This window comes from Primulina huaijiensis, chromosome 12 (assembly GCF_012295235.1).
Source record: "Primulina huaijiensis isolate GDHJ02 chromosome 12, ASM1229523v2, whole genome shotgun sequence".
NCBI lineage: Eukaryota > Viridiplantae > Streptophyta > Magnoliopsida > Lamiales > Gesneriaceae > Primulina > Primulina huaijiensis.
Genome location: NC_133317.1, coordinates 8,718,585 through 8,735,382, shown reverse-complemented (window position 1 = coordinate 8,735,382; position 16,798 = coordinate 8,718,585).

Sequence of the window (16,798 nt, the reverse complement as noted above, 5' to 3'; positions counted from 1 at the left end):
TCGGGGTCTCGGTCCTGATTTAACTTGACGATTTCTTGCAGACATGGCCGGGCAGAGAGTGAAGCTAGGGTGATCTTACCCCCATTTTTCTGACTTAAAGCATCGGACAGTTTGTTTGCTTTACCCTGATGGTAACTTATGGTCAAGTCGTATTCTTTCAGTAGTTTGATCCACTGCCTTTGCCTCATGTTTAGTTCCTTTTGAGTAAACAAATATTTGAGGCTCTGGTGGTCTGTGAAGATTTCACACTTGGAACCATAGAGATAATGCCTCCAAATTTTTAAAGCAAGGATAACTGCTGCTAGCTCAAGATCATGCGTACGTAGGGTAATTCCGCTCATGCTATATCAAGTGCCTTGATGCGTAGGCGATTACTCTTCCTTCTTGCATGAGTACGCATCCCAAACCTTCGTTAGATGCGTCACTGTAGATGGTGAATTCCATATCTTCAGTGGGTAAGATTAGTACTGGCGTGGATGCGAGCTTTCTTTCAATGTCAGAAAACTTTTCTCGCAACCTTCATCCGAGATGAACTTGGAATTCTTCTGAGTGAGTTTAGTCCGTGGTATGACTATTGAAGAAAAAACTTCGACAATCTTCTTGTAATAACCTGCCAGTCCAAGAAAGCTCCTGATGTCCATGGCGTTCTTAGGTTTCGGCCAATCTGCAATTGCCTCCACTTTCTTGAGATCCACTAATACTCCTGATTCAGAGATCACATGTCTTAAAAATGATACACTCCTTAGCCAGAACTCACATTTCTTGAATTTAGCTTAGAGCTCCTTCTCTCTCAGGGTTTGTAGTGCAAGGCGGAGGTGCTCTTCGTGATCTTTCTCATTGAGAGAATAATAAATGAGGATGTCATCAATAAATACCACTATGAACCGGTCCAGGAATAGTTTGAACACTCTGTTCATTAGGTCCATGAAGGCCACATGCGCATTGGTCATCCGAAAAGGCATCACTGTGAACTCATAATGCTCATATCTTGTCCGAAAATCTGTCTTGGGGATATCTTCAGCCCTGACCTTCAATTGGTGGTATCCAGTCCTCATATCCAGTTTAGAAAAGACTGCGGCTCCGATAAGCTGATCAAATAGGTCGTCTATCCTCGGGAGAGGGTACTTGTTCTTGATTGTGATCTTGTTCAGTTATCTATAGTCGATGCACAATCTCATACTCCCATATTTCTTCTTTACAAAGAATAATGGAGCTCTCCATGGGGACACACTTGGTCGAACTTGCTTTTTGTCCAGCAATTATTGGAGTTGCTCCTTTAACTCCTTGAGTTCAGCCGGCGCCATCATGTTAGGTGCCTTAGAAATTGGTACAACACCAGGAACTAGATTAATTTCGAACTCAACCTCGCGGTCCGGGAATTTCCCTGGGAGTTCTTCTGGAAAAATATCCGGGAAATCATGTACTATCGGGATGTCATCTAGCCTCAGTTCGACTTCTTCCTGCACTTCGCCGACCATTGTTAGGTAGATATCTTCTCCGGATTTCATGGTCTTCCATGCTTGGGAAGCAAAAAGGAGTGACTTCCATTCCTTTGATTTACCATGATACACGATCTCAGGTTTCGAGTTTAACTCTTTTCCCTTTACAGTCCACTATTGCATTGTTTTTTGTTAACCAATCTATCCCTAGAATGATGTCGAAGTCGACCATAACTAATTGTATGAAGTCGACAATGAAACTCTGATTATCGATACTGATTTTACAGTCCTCGTGAATATCATGAGTTTTAATGGCCTTACTTGTAGGTGTGACTATTCGAAAAGGCTCAGCTAGTGATTCGGGATTAAGTCCTAATTTCTTAGTAAACCTCTTAGACACAAAAGAGTGTGTAGCACCACAGTCAAACAACAAAAAAACAGGTACTTTTCACAAGCAATAGTGAAAATATTGTTTACTTAAAATAACATTTCAAGAACATGGATAAACATAAACGTTTTCCTTTCATCATAAACATTTTTCTTTTCATCATATACGTATACATTTTCATTTTCGTTGAATTCATATAGTTAATTGTGACTTTCGTATTAACTGAAGGTCGATTGATCCATCTACGTATTACCAAAGTACTGGGCGGCGGAGACATCGACGACACTCCCACCCTTCAACTGAGCCTTGGCCTTACATATCATCGTATCATCATAATCATCGTATTAGTCACAATCACTTCACTTCCTTCAACTTTCCATATTTTCATCACTTATAAAAATTAAAGCATGTATAAATCATTTTTCTTTTAAATCAAGCATGCAACAAATCTTTTAGCATTAACGTTTCATCATAAATTCCTTAAACATTTAAAATGAACATATTAACATATTTTACAGCATTCAGTGCACTGCCAGGACGTTTGCTATTTTTTCAGGTGTAAAATGACTGTTTTACCCCTAGACCTAAACTTTCTCGATTTTGACTTTTTCTTGCTTTCATTGACTCTAGACCATCCCAAATTATTATTTGAGCTTAAATTAAATTTATTATATTTTTATTTAGCTTAAATTCGAGGCTTTCTATTTATTTCATAATTATTAATTCATAGAGAGTTTAATTCCCGAATTAATTCAAACTTTATTATTACATTTCCAAATTTTATACCTATACTTTCATTGCCTAAATTATCCTTGTGAGCCATGAGTCACCCCCGTAGACCCACGGTTAAATCCCAAGCTTTTAAACTCTAAAAATCGAACCCTTAATTGAACCCCTCAAGCCAACTCTCGGTTTCATCGAGCCATGCCCGAGCCACCTTGAGCCAAACTCTGACCAGACCTCCCATGGACCCTACTGAACCCTCTGGAATCAGCCTAACACACACTGCAACTCCCTGCACATTGCAAGAGCCGCGCGACTTAGTTAAAACCCTAGCACTCTACGCAACTCGGCTAGGACTCCTACCCTCGAGCCACCACCGAGTCCTCACCCTTTGGAACCTCTCTAGACCCCCTTTAGACCTAGCCTAGACCCCCTGGCCAAGCTGTAACTGACCCCGCACAGCTGTTGCTCTCGGCTTGCATGGGGAGAGCCCTATCACGCAAGGACTCCTCCCTAGCCGCTGTGCACGAGTCTTAGCGTGACTAGGACTCTTCTTCACACCTCAACACATCCAGCCCGAGCCCTGGTCAAGCCCTGGTTGAGCCGCATGCTATGGTTCCTTCTAGCCGAGACCCTAATGCACCATCATGCGGTTTTTTGTTCATGCTTGGCTCGCCTACGTCCAGCCTTTGTGTAGCCTTGCCTAAGCTCTTAAACCCTTAGAAATTCATTACTTTTTATTCTCCTAGGATGGCAGCCCCTTTATGCAACATATACATGAGTTTTGGGTCATAAAAACATGAGCTCTAGACATGCCAAACGAAATTAATTGCAAGGTAACCATATTTTTCATGCAAACATAATTCAAAGCAATAATATGGTGTGATAGATGAGAAAGAAAGAATTAAGACGTGTCTTTGCGTATTTTACGCACGAAAACGTTTTGGCGATGCGAAGAACGACGACGTAGAAAATCGAATAGCATGTGTGCAAGCTTAGGCCCATTAGCATGGTATAATAGTCCCATTAAGCCCATTGAGTGATATTTAAAATATTTTGTTTAGGAAAGTTCGTGAAAATATTAACCGAGTTCTCAAAAAGTTCATATTTTTGTCGAAAATCGAATACCGTTTAAAAATACGTCTCGGCGTATAAAATCGCCTCAAAACACCCCATTTTCAAAAATACCATTTTAAATTCACCACGCATTAAACAATTAAAAATAATTATTTAATAAAAATATTTTTTTTTCATACATCGGTCTCGTTTCTCGATCGCATCTTAAATAATCTTTAAAAATACAGTTTTAATGCATCCAAGTAGAAAACTACATCCTAACCATATAAACATATCTAACATAATTGATTTATGCAATTAAAATCATTAAATTAGCTATTTTCTATTTTCCATATACGTCATCTTATTTTTGGACCTTACAATTCCTCCCTTCCTTAAATAAAGTTTCGTCCTCGAAATTAGAACTTACCGAATAACTCCGGGTAGCGACTCCTCATGTCCCTCTCGGTCTCCCAAGTAGCTTCATCTTCCGAGTGAATTAGCCAGTGGACATTGATAATTGGTATGACTTTGTTTCGGAGTCTTCTTTCTTGTCTACCCAAGATTTGTATGGGTATTTCCTCATAAGTCATGTTTGGAGTCAATTGCAGAGGTTCGTGATTTAGTACATAAGAAGGGTTCGACATGTACTTTCGCAGCATCGAGATATGGAACACATTGTATACTCCGGATAGCATCGGTGGTAACGCCACCCTATAGGCTAGTGTTCCGATCCTCTCCAAATTCTCAAATGGCCCTATGAATCTTGGGCTAAGTTTTCCTTTCTTGCCAAATCTCATAAAACCTCTAATAGGTGCTATTTTCACAAATACGTGGTCGCATACTGCAAACTCTAGCCTTCTTCGTCGCTTGTCGGCATAGTTTTTATGTCTGCTTTGTGAAGTCTTCATCCTCTCCCGTATCTTGACTACTAGCTCCGTTGTTTTCTTGATCAAGTCCGGACCAAATTCTCCTCTTTCACCAACCTCGTCCCAATGTATGGGTGATCTACACTTCCTCCCATATAGTGCCTCGTAAAGAGCCATTCCTATTGATGATTGATAGATATTATTGTAGGTATACTCCACTAGTGGTAACTTAGGCTCCCAACTTCCTTAAAAATCAATCACATGAGCTCGAAGTATATACTCCAAAATTTGAATCACTCTTTCATATTGACCATCGATTTGAGGATGAAATGTTGTACTGAATAATAATTTAGTCCCCATCGCTGCATGCAAACTCTTCCAGAAAGATGATGTAAATCTTGGATCTCTGTCTGTCAGAAACGATATACACTGTAATCCCATGCAGTCGAACTATCTCTCGAATATACAAATCGGCATACTCTGTCACGGTGAATGTCGTCTTGATAGGTAGAAAATGCGATGACTTCGTAAGACGATCGACTATCACTCATATTGCATTATACCCCTTGATAGTCCTCGGCAATCCCACTACAAAATCTATGGTAATATTTTCTCATTTCCACTCGAGAATAGGAAGTGGCTTAAGCTTCCCCGCTGGCCTCTGATGCTCGACTTTAAATTGTTGATATGTCAAACACTCGGACACAAAACGCAGGATGTCTCGTTTCATAAGCGGCCACCAATATAATAATTGCAGATCTTTGTACAACTTCGTGCTTCCAGGATGAACGGAATATGGCGTGTCCTGAGCTTCCTTCATAATGAGCTCTCTCAAAGAATCGCAAATAGGAACCCAAAGTCGATCTCAATATCAAACTATACCATCCATCTCAGAATACAGCTTCCGACCCTTAACTTCATCTCTCACTCTCCACTTGTGCAATTGCTCATCAGAAGACTGTCCCTCACGGATTCCATCTCTCAAAGTCTATCGTACTGTCATGGTGGCAAGATTAGGAGCCTCGCCCCTAGCATATACCGTAAGCTCAAACCGCTGAATCTCAGACTGAATTGGTCTTTGAAGTGATAATTGAGTAATAACTGCTGTCTTTCGACTCAATGTGTCCGCCACTACATTAGCTTTTCCCGAATGGTAGCTAATATCACAGTTGTAGTCTTTCATCAATTCAAGCCATCTTTGCTGTCTCATATTCAACTCTTTTTGAGTGAAGAAGTATTTCAAATTTTTATTGTCGGTGAAAATCTTGCACTTCTCCCCATATAAGTAATGTCTCCAAATCATCAATTCAAATACTACCACTGCAAGCTCAAACCAAGTTTCAAGGCGTCAATATAAAGAATATATTCTCCTTGCCCCGATGGCATCGTTAACACTGGCGTTGAAATCAGAGCTTGCTTCAACTTGTCAAAACTCTCTTGGCACTCGGATCCCCATATGAACTTTGCATTCTTCTTTGTCAAGGCGGTCACGGGTACCGCAATAGATGAGAATCCTTAAATAAACTTTCGATAATAGGCCGCTAACCTCAAGAAACGTCGGATCTCGATTACGCTCTTCGATACTGACCATTCTTTCACTGCCTCCACTTTACTCGGATCAACTTCAACTCCATCCCTAGAAATGATGTGTTCTAAGAACGCCACTCTCTCAAGTCAAAACTTGCACTTGCTGAACTTAGCAAACAACTTTCTATCTAGCAACAATTGCAGAGCCGCTCTCAAGTGCTGACTATGCTCTTCCCTAATCTTTGAATAAATCAAGATGTCGTCGATGAAGATTATAACAAATTGATCCAGATACGGCTGAAATACGCGATTTATGAGATCCGTGAAGATCGTTGGCGCATTGGTCAACCCAAATGGCATGACCATAAACTCTTAGTTCCCACATCGAGTCCTAAAAGCCGTCTTATGAAACTCCGACTCTTTCACTTTCAACTGATGGTATCCCAAACGAAGATCTATCTTTGAGAATATCGATGCTCCTGCCAATTGATCAAATAAGTCTTCAATCCTCGGTAAGGGATACTTACTCTTGATGGTGACTCTGGTTCAGCTCTCGGTATCAATGCAGAGTCGCATACTACCATCTTTCTTTTTCATGAACAAAATCAGTGCGTCCCATGGAGAACAACTAGGGCGAATAAAACCCTTGTCCAGCAATTCTTGAATTTGATCTTTTAGTTCTTTCATTTCAACTGGTGCTAGACGATAAGGCACTTTATAAATTGGTACAGTGTCCGGCATCAACTCAATAGCAAATTCCACCTCTCGATCCTGTGGAATACCAGAGACGTCCTCAGGAAAGACACTAGGAAAGTCTCTGACGATTTCAACATCCTCTTGCTTCTGACTGACAGGGGCATGTGCTGCAGTAACGCATGCTAGAAAAGCTTGGCATCCTCATCTCATAAGCTTCCTCGCGAACATACAAGAGATAATGTGCGGCATTTGTTTGTTTCTTGCTTCCTCAAATACAAAAGACTTCATGCTGGGTGGTCGAATAGACACTGACCTCTGCCAAAAATATATCGAAGCTCCATTCATTGATAGCCAATCCATGCCAAATATGATGTCAAATTCAGGCATAGAGAGTATGATAAGGTCCGCCCGAACCACATCTTTTTGCAATCGAAGCTCCAGATTCTTCACAATGCTAGCAGTGACCATTTGATCACCGGAAAGAATAGAAACTTTGAAACTCAATCCTATATCCTCATGTATAATATTTTGTCACTTGACGAAAGTCTCAGATATGAAAGAGAGTGTAGCTCCCACTTTGGGCATGATTGTATATTTTCGAAACTTAAGTGACTAAATTGCAATTAATCAAAACTTAAGGGACTAAATTGGAATTAACCAAAACTTATGGGGCTAAACTGTAATTTCTGAAAAGGTTAAGGACCAAAATGAAAATTTTCAAAAAAAATAATGACCAAAAACGCAACTTCCAAAAATTTAAGGGGCCAGAATAGCAATTTTTGAAAATCTTTGGGACTAAAATATATATTTCGAAGAATTGAAGGGTTAAAATGCAATTTTCAAGAAATACTAGGGTCCAAGCGAGTAATCTTCAAAAAACTTTGGGAAAATAATGATAAAAATTCCTTAAGCTTCAATATGAATAGATTTAAAGGCGTTTTTGTCACAGGGAGGATATTCATTCTAAGTGTAGCTACCTATGCATTGCTGGGGAGTTTGCAATTTGGCCTTTAAAGATTTCGAATTCTTTACAATTTGGCATTGCAATTCTCGAATATTGCACTTTCGTCCCCAAAAGATTTCAAATTCAGTCCAAATAATTCTTTAAAATTTTCGAAATTTACGAAATTGATCCCCAAAAATTCAAAAACTTGACAACAACCCTAAAATTTCGGTTTTTGAAGTCAAGTCCTTAAAATTCCTAACTCAACAACCAACATAAAAATTCATGCATTCGAGATAGTAAATAAATGAAACTTTTAAACGTAAAGGTTACCGGTGATCAACGTAGAGTCTGGCTCGACTTCTGTCTCCTCTGCATGCATCACGTAGGCCCTGTCAGTAGTGGGGTCCTGATTCCTCGGGTAGTCAAGCACTTGAAAGTCCTCCACATACACTTGCCATAGTGTAGTTTGTTGCACTGTTTGCACGGCGGTCCTCTCTCCGTCTTAGGAGCCCCTGGTGCCTAGGGTGGCCGCTGCTATCCAGGCCTCTTGAACATACACTAGGGCGTCTGCTACCCCTTCTTCCTCGGTGGCCCTGAATAATGCTTCTTCTGCGGCTGTGTGCTAGCCTGAGTCTGATGCCTCTTCCTCTGCATCTCAAAATCGATGTCCCTCAGTGCCTGCTCTTCCTGAAAAGCACACGCGGTGGCCTTGTCATAGTTCGCTGATCTCATCAACATAACATCCCGACGCAAGGTAGGTCTCAGGCCATCCATGAAATGCCTCAGCTTCTGAGCGACATCTCTAGCGATAAGGGGCACAAAGTGGCAGCCCCTGTCAAACTTCTGAATAAACTCTGCCATAATAAAGTCCCTATGGCGGAGACTCGTGAACTCACACGACAGCCCGTTATACAAACACAAGGAAAGACGTGAGTATGAGTCAAAAGAAAGCATATTTCATGACAAACCTTTGCACAAGTGATGCTATATAATAAACCAACGAATTCTTCATGCAAATACATATACATCAGCACATATATATGGTGTAAATGATGAGAAAAGAGATACATGGAGTGCTTTAACGTTTTTGTGATAAAAACTCGAAGATACGCGCGTAGGAGTTGCACCGAAGAGGTGGGGAAGAAGTTTTCTTTAAAACCTAAGGAGAATTCGAGAATGGCTGCTGATTTTTCTTTGAAATGAGGCTGCTGAATGAAGAAGGGGGCAGCCGTGTATAAGGGATTTGGTTTAGTAAGGTTTAAGTAGGAAATTAACACACTAATGGCCCTAATTAAAATTAAATAGTTTTTGGGCCCATTAAGTAATAAAATGTACCCATCAAGCCCAAACACATTCTCAAAAAATATTTCGTTTTGGTACATTTTTTTGAAAATATTGTCCAAACCCTCAAAAATTTCTCTGAATCGATAAATCTGCATACTGGTTTAAAATACGGCACGGCGAGTAAAAATACCCAACTAAAGCCCATTTTTGAACTTCCCTCTTAAATACACCTTATATTAAATAATTAAAAACAATTATTCAATAAAAATATTTTTTTCGATTATCTCCGGTCTCCGTTACTCATTCAAACGTGAAATGCGACTTAAAACTCTAATACATGAAACTTTATGATAACATGAAATAAACATCTATCCATGCCATACTCATGCAACAAAATGCATAAAAATTATTAAACACATATTTTAAATAAAACCCTAGATTGCATGCAGTCGGTTTACGTAGTTCGAATTTTCTAAACCTTATAAAATACATCCTTGAATTTCAAAATCTAGGGATCATATTATCCATTGCTTGATCTTTATCCATGTATATCAGTATCATCTCAAATATTAGATTTTCATCTATTAAGAATCTTTCCAACTTTGAATTTATATCTCCAACTTTACCAACTTATATCCAATTTTCTTATTTAATTTCTTGGATTGTAATAGACTTATTTATTATCCCAAGTTCAAAATATATGCACAATATTATCTTAAATCTCGAGCTCCAAAAATATTGTACACGGTATAATTATCCACGTAACTTTAGATAAACTTTCAAATATTACATCTTAAATAAAATAATGAAATAGATACCCAAAGATTGCATAATCCTGATACAATTGAATTACAAAAAATATATTATCACGATCGGGACCATAACATTACATATTCGACCATCATAGAAGACTTAATTGGGCTGTGTTTCTATACATAAGGTGGATCATAGCAATTTATTTAATACTTTGGAAACTCATAATGAATTAGATCACCTTATTAAGTTCTTTATTAGATAGCTTATCAATGTACAAATAATTAAATTATGCGAGCCCACGAAATAACTCCAACACCTCTTTCCCCCTTCATTTTGATCTTGTAAACAACATCCATGAACAGTGTTTAAATCAAGTATAGCAAAGAAGTAAACCATTCGAATCGAGCAGAATATAAAAACGAATCTAAAATTTGAATCCGAGAGAGAACCCAATATAAGTATATATTTTACTCCATACCATCAAGTGAAGGGACACATGACTTTGTTGAAGATGGTTGTGCTCTCGTTTTCAACAACATTGCTGGTTTGTGCTTCCAAATCCGCCATCGCCATCTTCGACGCTTCTGACTTTCAAATGAATGGAATGTGCATATCAAATAGACTTCATATATTCCTATATCACTTGAAAATTTGACAGATTGTGTTGTATTTGGTAAAGAAATGATTATGAATATCAAAGGGTATGAAAATCAAATCAAGATTGCATATGATAAATCTGCATGGGAAAGAAAATAATTCAAATCTGTTTAAATGTCTACTTCTTTTTAGTTATGTGTTAGTCTTTAAACCATGTATTTTTAATCAATATAATTTTAGTCCTTTTCATCCAAATTATGTAACTAATTGACGAATATCATTGCTAAAATTTATAATTAACTCAAGTGTAAATCTCGATAAATTTTTCATATATTTATAAAAGTTTAACAATAAGAATAACTAAAATTGATTAACCAACATAATTACATGAATATTTTTTTTATTTAAAGAAACATACAAAACTAAAAATGTCACACATTAATACTTGTAAGACTAAAATTGACATTTTGCTATATATATGTGTCATAATGATTATATAACATAAAGTTCATTGGTAGTATTAAGGTCTCAAAATATATTTAAAAAAATCACATATTCTGTGATAAAAAGTCACAAGCATATATAACGTAAAAGAGAATATGATGCAAAAANAAAAAAAAAAAAAAAAAAAAAAAAAAAAAAAAAAAAAAAAATAGAAGGTAAATTAAGAACAAATGTTCATCTAAAAGTAAAAACCACAAAAAATGGGGAAAATTGAAGTCAACAAAATCATTTAAATACTAAACGTGTATATATTAGTTATTCAAATGGAATGATATGATTATTTTAAAAAAAAAACTGAAATGAAATGAAGTTGGATCGAACATTTGTCGTTTTACCACAAATTATAGCTGGTGATAATTGTACAACTCAAGACTTTTAAACTGTGTAACAACACATCTGATAGTGATATCAACATGAAAAATTATTGCACCCCGACAAAAGATACAAATGAATTATTTGAATGGAAGAAAATATAAGACACATAATATCATTTTGACAAGTTTTGTCCTATTATGATAAATTCTAAAAATAAAAATATTCACATTTTAATAATTTCAAAGTAATTCACAAAAAAAAATCTAATTATCTTCCAATTAATAATAAGCTTTGCGTAATTAAAAAAAACAATAATATTTTTTTGTAAAAAAACTATAAGCTATCTTCTTAAATTCTTTAATTCAATTAAAAATCATCAATTAGGATTTTTATGAAACAAATTAAATCATCATTAATATGATTGTGATTATTTGAAATACATATATCACGTTTAACTTATGTTATACATGTATTATTTGAAAATAACTAAGCCATTCTCACAGTATCAAAAACTCGAAAATATAGTCATCCAAATTCTTACGACAGTGTACCTTTTATTATATTTTCTTCCACCAAACTAGTGATTTTTTTCTTCCGAAAATTCGAAGAAGTGTGAACTTCGAATTTTATGATATTATATGTTTTGTATCTCGAAAGATCCTCACGAACCATTTACACCCGAGTGAGCTGAATTTTAAAATAGCGCTACCTTGCACATCAGATAGTTTTCGTCTTCTATTATTTGGTGTTACTAACGTTTTGTTCGTGACGTAGTTGAAGATCCACTACCTTTATCTAAGAGTTCACAAGAACAACGTATGCTAATCCGGATCCGACATTCTGCAAATCCCTAAATTTTTCTAGTCTAGGTAATTATTTTATTTGGCTACATTAACAATATATTTATAATTATATATATACTATTATATTTGTTGTCCCTTCTAAAAGTGCAAAGACGTCAAATTAAATAATTTTTTGAGTTACAAAAACAAAAATCTTAAATTGTGCATCTTTATTTTTAATTAATAATAATTCATAATTAATAATCATAATCATATTTATAATTGTTGGATTCAGAATTTCGGAGTTCGACAAATTAAGCAATTGAAGATTGCAGAACTGATCGGCTCAACTGAACTTATTCGAACTGAAATTACCTGAACTGAAGTTGCCCGAACCAATAATTAATGTGCAAAATAATCGAAGGCAATCGAACTGATAAAAGCTAACTGAATATGTTAAGATAACTGAACTATCAGTTAAAAAAGTTCAGTTATACATTCAGCTAAATTACTCGGCTATATTATTGTCAGAAGAATGTTGACATGATCAGAAAGTATAAATCAACAGATATAATTAATTCAAATGCATTCAATATTACCGTTGGAAGCAAAGCCTATGAATAGCCGAGAAGTTCAGCTGAGAAGAAGATTTTGGGTGGACATTTATCATGAGTAAAATCTTTGAACTCAAGCTTTCAAAATCAGTTACAAAAAAGCTCACGCTTATCGGATATATTCATAGCTTTCATGCTATCTATTGAGAAAAAGCACTAGCACATCTTTGTTGTATTCGATCTTTTAAGATCAGTTGTACTAAGAAATCCTATCAGTTGTGTACTAATAAAGTTGTAAAACTACTAAGAGTTTCAGTTTGGCAGTGTTTAAGACCAAAATGAAGTGGGTTATTACAATTTCTGTAATTAATCAAAGTCTTTTAGTAAATTTCTATTCTTGTGATATAAGGGGTGACGTAGGAGCATTTAAAGTCTCCAAACATCTGTAAAATCTCTGTGTTCTTATTTAAATTATTTTTAAGTATTTAGCTATATTAGTTAACTAATTGACATTGACAACAAGATTTTGAATGTAGTTTATCACTAAACTAATTCATTCCATCGAAAAAGGTTTGAAAATCTTAAAGTGTTTATTCAACCCCCCGTCTAAATACTTTCACCCATATATTCGATCCTAACAAGTGGTATCAGAGCAGTTTTCAATCTTGTTTCCGAATACCTTCTATCTATACATTTGTTCACCATGTCGTCTTTCAACAAAATCCACATGTTCTCAAGAGAAGAATTTTATGACTGGAAGATCAGAATGCAGGCTCACTTAGCTGAACAAGATGATGATATGTGGTACGTCATAACTGACGGACCAATGAAAATATTGAAAGAAAATACAGCTATCGCCATAACTGAAGGAGCACCCCATCGCATCGAGAAACCAAGAGAAGAATGGAAAGCTAAAGAAAAGAGGAAAGCCAACTTGGACAATGTAGCAAAAGACATTCTGTATAAGACACTGGACAAGATTACTTTCAGTAAGATCAAAATGTGCATAATAGCAAAAGAAATTTGGGAAAAATTGATTCAGTTATGCGAAGAAAATGAGCAAACAAAAGAGAACGAACTCTCAGTCACTGTCCAAAAATTTGATAACATCAAGATGAAGACTGGAGAGTCAATGATTTAATATCATGAACGAGCAAGCAGAATTATCAACAAACTGAATGCACTCGAGAAAGTGTATTCAAATAAAGAAGTTGCGTTGAAAGTTGTTCGAGGTCTTCCCAAAGAATGGGATGTTAAGACGATGGCTATGAAAGAATCGAAAGACCTGAACAAAGTAGAACTACACGACTTTTTTGCAAATCTCAAAGCCTATGAATTCGAACTGCAGACGAGAGAAGGATAACCTTCAACGCCACCAGTTACAGCTGCTCTCAGTGCCTTAAAACTGGAACCAACTGGTTCAACTGAAAAGAACGTGGAACAGCTGAGTAATGATGCCATGTCATTATTCGTAAAAAAAATTTAGAAGATTCATGAGAAGAAATCAAGGTTCCTTTCAAAGACAGTATCAAAAGAACACATCTAAGGAAGAACCAAACTCTTGCTACAACTGTGGCATGACAGGACATTTCATCACTGAATGTCTTAAGCCAAAGAAGGACAGTCGACATTCAACTGAAAAAAGAAAGAAGTCAGTTGAGCACCGAAGAAGATATAAGAATGATAAAAGATCATTAAAAATGAAACATGAAGTTTTGCTGGCCGAAGAGAATAAGTCAAAGTGGGCAGAGACTGATAGCCGAATAATTAGACTCTGAGAGCTCGAGTAGCTCAAGCGATGAAGATGAAGTAAAGCGCTTAATGACTAATGATGCAGAACTGAAATCAAGCAGTGAACATGTATCTGATTTCAGTTCAACTTATTTTTCAAGAGAAGAACTCATCTCCACACTGCATGACATGGTTAATGAGTATCATAAGCTTGTTCTTTCATTTGAAAAAGCCAAAGCTAAGCAAACTGATCCCAAAGACACAAAGCTAAAACTGACGAATCAGTTGACTTGTTGAGTCTAAGAAGGGAGATTGCTAAGCAAAAAGCTGAAATGATTGAGAATCAGTCTTTAATTCAGCAGTTAAAACTTGAAAATTCAAAACAAACTGATCTGATTAAAGCTTGGAACAAGTCTTCAATCACGCTGACTGAGATGCAAGATTTACAAAAATCAGTTACTGATAAAAACTGTTTTGGGCTTTAATAGCCATGATGAATCCTCTGCAAATGATACTATGCCAAAGTTGAATGAGTGCAAAGGGAAATATATTAACTTTGTAAAGTCAACTATGGTACATGAATTCTCAGAATCAAGTAAACTTGCTGTGCAACCGAAAGAAAACAAGAACAAGGCCAGAAAGTATGGAATTAGATATAGCCCTAAGAGTTCAACTGATTTGAGAAGATGGTCACCTAAACGGTTCAGCTACAAAAATCAGAACTCTAAGAATGACTACTTCAATTACTATAATTGTAAGCCAGTTCAGAAGAGATATTGGATGAACAATCAGTTTAAAAACGTTAAAAGTCATATTGTTTCATCTGCACACTACACATCCAACACACACGAGCCGAGAAAAATCATTTGGAACACAACAATTGGAAAGTCAGTCAGACTGATCCAAGTCTGGGTTCCAAAAGGGCTAATAAGTTTAGGACCCAAATAGATGTGCGTACCAAAATTATTCATTGTGTGTGATTGCAAGTAACAGGTACACACAAAAAAGAATCAGTATGGTATTTGGACAGTGGATGCTTGCGACATATGACAGGGGATGCTAATTTGCTATCCCAACTGATCAAGTACTCTGATCCAAACATCAATTTTGGAGACAACTCAACAGGTGGAACTGTGGGTAAGGGTAAGTTTATCCATGATAATATTATTATCAATGATGTCTTACTCGTTAATAATCTGAAGTATAACTTGATTAGCATTAGTCAGTTATGCGATAACAACTTTTCAGTTAAGTTCAACAAACACACCTGTACAATTAAAAACTCAACTGATGACATCATCATAACTGAAAATCGTTGTGGTAATACCTACAAAGTAAGTTGGACTAATCAACCTAATGCACCAGTTTGTTTTGTAGCTTCTAAATCTTCTAAAAACTGATTGTGGCATAAAAGGTTGAACCACTTAAATTTGAAATCCATCGCTCATCTGAGTAATCATGATCTTGTAACTGGTCTGCCTAAAATTGAATTTTCAAAAGATAAAATTTGTTCGGCATATCAGTTTGGTAAACAAGTAAGATCTTCGTTTAAAAACAAGGGTAGTAAATCTTCCTCCAGATGCTTAGAATTATTACATATGGATCTTTTTGGTCCTATGCCAGTTATGAGTTTAGGGAGAATGAAATACACCTTGGTAGTTGTTGATGATTTTTCAAGATTTAATTGGGTTATTTTTCTCAAATCAAAAGACCAAACTGTTGCACAACTGATTAAGCTTTTCAAAATATTATTAAATGAAAAATCAGTTGGAATTGACAGAATAAGGTCTGATCGAGGGACTGAATTTATCAATCAAAATCTTTCTCAATTTTTAGAAAATACTGGAATCAAGCATGAGTTCTTAGCAGCTAGAACACCGCAGCAAAACGAAGTAGCTGAAAGAAGAAATCTAACTCTTAAAGAAACAGCTAGAACAATGCTTGCTGATTCCGGTATATCTCAAAGATTTTGGACAGAAGCAGTAAACACTGCATGTTATATTTAAAACAGATCAATGATTAATAAAAATCATTTGAAAACACCGCATGAGATCTATCATGGACAGAAAAGTGTAGTGTCCTACTTCAAAATATTTGGCTGCAAATGTTTTATTCATAATAATGGCAAAAATCATTTGCAAACAATTGATGCTAAGTCTGCTGAAGGAATATTTCTGGGTTATTCATCAGTTAGTAAAGCTTATAGAGTATTTAATAAGTGTACTTTAAATGTAGAAGAATCAATTCATGTTGTATTTGATGAATCTGCACTAACTGATAAGCCAACTGATCCAGTTGAGCTAACTGACCGCTTTATAGATATCAGTTGGGAGGATGATAGTGAAGAAGAGGTTCACATCAATCGAAACATCCTTCAAATACATGAATAAGAAATAGTGGATCAAATAGTTGAACATGAAGCTATTCCTAATAATTAGTTGGTGGAACAATACGATGATATTCAAATACAAACTGAAGTTGTTGCAACTAAAACTAAAACAAATGTTCAGTTACAAAATGAAACAGTTGCTGAAATTGATCCAACTATTCCCAACTACAGATGGAACAAATCACATCCACAAGAATTGGTGATAGATAATCCATCTGATCCGTAAGAACTAGAAATCAAAT